Source organism: Tachypleus tridentatus, chromosome 13, assembly GCF_004210375.1.
Source record: "Tachypleus tridentatus isolate NWPU-2018 chromosome 13, ASM421037v1, whole genome shotgun sequence".
Lineage (NCBI taxonomy): Eukaryota > Metazoa > Arthropoda > Merostomata > Xiphosura > Limulidae > Tachypleus > Tachypleus tridentatus.
Window position 1 is genome coordinate 223,163,957 of NC_134837.1, and position 6,000 is coordinate 223,169,956.

The 6,000-nt window shown below is 34.4% G+C and overlaps 1 protein-coding gene across 1 annotated transcript in view; it reads right to left on the reverse strand.

Moving 5' to 3' along the window:
- LOC143239183 (uncharacterized) overlaps positions 1-1,261 on the reverse strand; it is a 123,425-nt gene extending 122,164 nt beyond the window's left edge. Inside the window, exon 1 of the mRNA XM_076480048.1 lies at positions 1,106-1,261. The gene's annotated coding sequence lies outside the window, so the exon portion shown is untranslated. The remainder of the gene's footprint in view (positions 1-1,105) is intronic.
- Between the last annotated feature and the right edge of the window lie 4,739 nt (positions 1,262-6,000).

A 6,000-nucleotide genomic window follows, 5' to 3' on the forward strand; every position in this document is an offset into this window, starting at 1 on the left:
TATGTGTAGAGCTAACAAACTATTTTGACAGTTTTACATGCAAAGATGTCCAATCATTTTTATTAGGCAAGATAATTAGAAATATTTTAGTTCATTGTATTTTTTGTCAGAAATTAAGTTTTGGAAATAAATTAAGGATAAGATAAAACGTGTTGTAATGTTTGCATGTATCGAGAACTCCATAACCAAATGGACCATTAGTAAACAAATCCTACGATACACACACACATCTATTTATTTCGAAAAGAACTTACAATTGAAATAAACCGCATTATTTTATAAACCATTCCTTTACTATCACAGGTTTATAGATAGAAGTTTTAGTGGTAAAATAATAAGTAGTGCTCTATTAGAGATGGTATTATTAGGACTTGATTGGGATAAACGTTAGGCAATTTTTACATATAAAATCCAATAGAAAAAATGTTCATATGTTTATCCTTAAAATTTAATGACAGAAATTCATAACGATTTTCATACCATTTTATAAACTAAACTTAGTAATTAATTCAAATCACACTAGCTAAACTAAATTATAGGTTAGGTCACTTCACATTCTCTAGTCTCTTCACTAGTTTATATTCGTCTGAACTATTCCGGTTATGAAAGCAATTTCATCTAGTTCTTTCAAATGTTAGCGCTTGACCTACGAAAGGCAGGCGCTTGCAACTTAGGATTAGCAATATTTGTTGTTAATTAATTAATTGCATTATATTTAGCATTTAAAATATCGAAGCACTTTCCTTGTAAGGAGAATTCACTAGTCGAAATGTTGTGAAAATAACAATAGTCCGAATAATTATACTATTAGGTTACTTTATAACTAAATTTCTAGTTATAATATTAGCAACCAGACATAAAATTACAAATAGTAATACCACTATTAGTAGAGGAATTTAAGCTCAACTTCCAGAAGTTCTAGTACCACACAATATCAAGTCAAACGTACTCACGCCTTACTGAAGACTAAATTAGGAAATGGAGCTGGAAAAATATTCGTCGACAAATGAAGCCTGTAACACGATATACTATTTGCTCGAAGCAAAAGATATTTACCGTCATATTGTAAGAACAGATAAATTAAGGAATATAATCCTGAACTCACCAATCTAAAGATCCGGATACTTGTGGAGAGAACGGCTTGGCAGACAATGTAATCACAAACTAAATAAAATCTACATTAATTTCACGTTCTTTCTCCCTCACCAAGCAATTCAGACGTTATACTGTGCTACTCTCTCGTATCTACCAAGGGTTTACCGCAGCGTCCTCAGACGGCCTTGATATGACGTCTTGTGACGACACGTTTGATAACTAACAAGGCTATAAAAAGTTTTCGAGGTGCAATAACAGCCACGAGAAATGTTAGTGCTGTTATTTTGGTTGCGATAGTGATTAGTATTTGTTTACTGCCATGTTTATAAATTAGCGAATAAAAAGTCAACACAAGTTTAAAAACTATCATAATTAGATAAAAAGAAAAGTGGCAAATTATTACGAATATTTTCCAACTGCTGATCTACGTTGCTAGACTAACACCGTTGCTTTGTGTTTTTTTTTTAAATTTCGCACAAAGTTACTCGAGGGCTATCTGTGCTAGCCGTCCCTAATTTAGCATTGTAAGACGAGAGGGAAGGCAGTTAGTCATCACCACCCACCGCCAACTCTTGGGCTACACTTTTACCAACGAATTGTGGAATTAACCGTCACATTATAACGCCCATTACGGCTGAAAGGGCGAGCATGTTTGGTGTGACGGGGATGCGAACCCGCGACCATCGGATTACGAGTCGCACGCCTTAACGCGCTTGGCCATGCCAGGCCATATCAGATTTCTGACGGTTTGTTCCGTTTACTGTGGTTTTTCACTAGTTCACTATAGTGATATTGTGTTATTTTATCATTATCATCAAGAAAACATATTACAAAGTAGTTTTTAATGTGACTGAGTTCATTAAAGAAAGCGACAAAACAAAATTATAAAAGTACAGTGAATACAATATTTTATTCACAATCGTAAGCAACAATATGTGTGTGTGTATTTGCAAGATAGACAGTTAGTTTTACTTGAAAAAAATCTCTAAATGAAGTCGTATTCAATAGTTCGCTCCAAGCTGTTCGTAAAAACTGCATATTTTTGCTAGATGCTTTCGAAACTCTAAAATCATATCGCTAAATACATAAGGCTAATACGTCATTCGTTTCCATGGTGTCTCACGCTTATCAGATGACTGTTGGTTATTCCCTTTGATAATAAATCATGATATAAATGTATCTCAAGACGGCTGGTATGGGTATCATAAAAGTTTCTTGTCATCACGAAATCAGGCTACAGCCTCAAGATATCGAACAACGTGCCAGTGGAAAATGTTACTTTTCACTTTCACATAGTACATACAACATTGAGAAAACATTTCTTACGGGAAGACAAAAATAATAATTTAGTGAATAGCAGAGAACAGCAGGTAGCTAGAGGGAAAGGAGTTAAACGACTTTATTAACCGCACGTACCTGAAAAAGTGAAAAATGTGCAAAATTTCTATACGATAATCAGAGAAGAGCATACAGAAGATATGTCTGCATATCACACTATGTAATATTGAATTTATCTGTTTACCATTTTCACTCTAAATATGCATATCAACTGCTATATCAGTCCCTAAGAAGGTTGTAATTTTAGAGACAACGCTAAAATCCTGTGTTGGACACAGCAAATAGTATAACGTAGCTTTACTCTAAAACAAACGAATGAATGAATAGTACCATATGTTTGTATCAATGATTACCACAAGAAGTTTATGTAACACCAATGATGAATATGACTTAAATAATTCACCTAGCGTAAAGTTTATTTTTTGTAGATAAGAATACATTTTTCAACAATTTGAACACACTTTGTACCAGAGTTGGTTATTTTATTATATGTTTTTTATAAACAAATAAGTGTAAGTTTATTACTCACGTATTTCATGAAATTAAAGAGCTATAACTGCAGTACCTAATCTTATTTGAATAATATTCATTATTTGAAAATTTCATGTTTCTTTCTCTATTGGCCACCCAGCAGAAAAGCAGTACGTCTGAAAACTTTTACTGCTAGAAACTGGGTTTTGATATCCGTGATGGTAGAGCACAGATAGCTCTTTATGTAGCTCTGTACTTTATAACAAATAACAACACTTGTCTTTTATTATTATGTTTTTCTTATCCTGCTCTTTGAAGAAAATATGTTGTGTAGTGTGTTGTGCCAATTTGTGATAAAACTAATACAATATTTTTGATAATTCAAAATATTTAAACTTTATGTGAAAAATAATTTCTAAGCAAACATTTTTTTTTTTTTTGCGCGTTAAGAAACAGTGTGACGAACTGGAAGCAAGTACTGCGGTAATACCGTAGGTGGTAGATTAGGGAAACCAGGCGAACTTGTCAAAGTGCGGTGTTGTCAGGGCAGCAGAATTTGGTAACATAGAAAATATATCTGCACGAAACATTCAGAAATCGTATTTAGCTACTTGTTAAGCTATTTTTAACAGGTCGCGTGATATTTGAGCTAGATTTAACGTTCTTAAACAATGGTGAATAGTTAGTTAGTTATCACCATTAGATTCCATCTAGGAACATAGGGCCGCAATCGCTGGCGGATTCTTCAACAAGTATTTAAGTTGTTAGCCCACTGCACCGAGCCGTCCCTAATTTAGCAGTGTAAGACTAGAGGGAAGGCAGCTAGTCATCACCACCCACCGCCAACTCTTGGGCTACTCTTTTACCAACGAATAGTGGGGTTGACCGTTACATTATAAGGCCCCCACGGCTGGAAGGGCGAGCATGTTTGGCGCGACGCGGGCACGAACCCGCGACCCTTGGATTACGAGTCGCACGCCTTACGCGCTAGGCCATGCCAGGCCCAATGGTGAATAACACAGTCATAAAATTATTTAAATGTTTCTATACATTTGAATTTAAGTGAGAGAGTAGGTACTATTAACATTTAAACGATGTCTAACAAGGTTGATGTATTTTTTATATTGAACTACCTCCGTATATTTGTGTTTTTGTATAGAACGGTATTCTGATGAAGGTGTCAAAGTGCTGGTATTTTAATAATAATAAAAAACACCTTTGAGGAGTACTTTTTAGTATGAGTTTTTTTTTCCTTATTGAAAAATTATGGCTTTTACCTTCTTAACTGGCACATTTATTTTTTGGTATGGGGACTTTTTTAATTATTTGAGATATACCAGCATTATTGGTTTAGTAAAGGAATCACATCGTAATCCGCTCTTTGTGTAAAAATCTTTCGATTTATTTTTGTTAATATCGAGTATGGTTTCAGTTTAAACATTTGGGTCGTAAATATTACAGAAATCTGTTAACATTGACACAGTTTTAGCAATTACAGTTTTTCTTAGCCAGATTTCTAAGCAGTTTGTTCTTAAGGAGAGCTTGACAGATTCCACTGCAAATATTTGAACGTTTCGAAAAGTTACCATTTTTTTTCACTCCCAAAACAAAAATTATGATTTTAATAAATATCCCAGTGTAATGACTAGATTAGTCTTAGCTCATATGCAAAAGATTGAGGAAAACAGTATGCGATTTTAGGTGCTGTATAATTCTGTAATGAACTTTTTACGTAGGCGTTTTCATTATTTAGGGCCGCACACCATTTTCATCCTCTAAAGGTTTCCAATTGAAACTGTCAGAAATGTGCACAATGCTGACCACTACCGGGGGTCAGCATATATAGCATAATTTGAGTAATGTTGAAGAGTGGCACATCCCTCTATGAAAAATCGAAAATTTCGTAGCAGGTATTTAGTTTTTAAAGGAAGATGAACTTCCCGATTGGGGTGTTCAGGGATATTTATATACCCCTTCGCCCCGCTCGTGTTAGAATTTTAATGCTGTCATAGATTGTGTTTAATTTCTCCTGATGATGCAGTATGTCGGATGTTTGAGAAGTTGACATATTGAAAATAGTTTCAGAGAAAAGCAACAAAAAGGCCGGACGAGTGAAGGCAACAGAGCTGGAGTAGTCCAGGCTGACATGAAGAAGAACGAAAATAATTGGCAAACCAACAACATACCAAACGCCCCCTGTTCAGGGCCACCGAGTGGCTGGGATTTCTAATCCAAATGCCTCAGAATTTGGTGTGGGGGGAAACGGGAGTACCCAGCATCCCTCTATTTAGACTTCTTACCATAGACATACGTTAAGTTACTATATATATATATAGTGGTCGTTCAATTTCATGTTCGTTCTTCCTTGAAACCTTATATTTACATCATTTCTTTTAAAATGTATAGGTAACATGCCATAGTATGAATAAAGCAACTGATGCTCTGACGCAGGTCAGAAATTACCTTTGTCAAGCAATTTCTACAAATATGCAAAACCGAATACTGCAGCTTCAAGAGCTTTGAATGCATGTATGTAAATCATATGTGTTACATGAGACATTTTTTGTAATAATTCTTATGACTGGTCTTAAATATTGTTGGTACAACACAAGAGTGGCATATTAGGAAAAAAAAGAAGAAGAATAGCTCAAAAAAGAGAACTCATAAGAACCCACCTGGCACACTTGTTATTAGATTGAAAGTGTTATTGCTTGAAAAATCTAAAATATTGGAAATCCTTGTAAAATAATACATTTTTGAAAAATGAGACTGTGAGATTCAAATGCTCTTTTAGGCTTTGAAATATAAGTTTAAAATACAATGTTTATGTTATCTTTTCCTTATAAAGAAAAAGATAACATAAACTTTAATTAAGATGAGATAAACGTTTATTTCTAATCTTATAAGGTGGGAAATAAAAGAACCCACTGGGCCTTCGGATTTACAATTCTAAATTCAGGGGTTCAATTCTCCTTGGTAGACAGAGGAGATAACTTAATGTGACTTTTATATAATAAAAGCACCTTTCCTTGCCAGTAGTGAAATGTAGGTATAAAATACCTGTCCTTTTTATGTGGTATGAAATGTAGGAAGGGA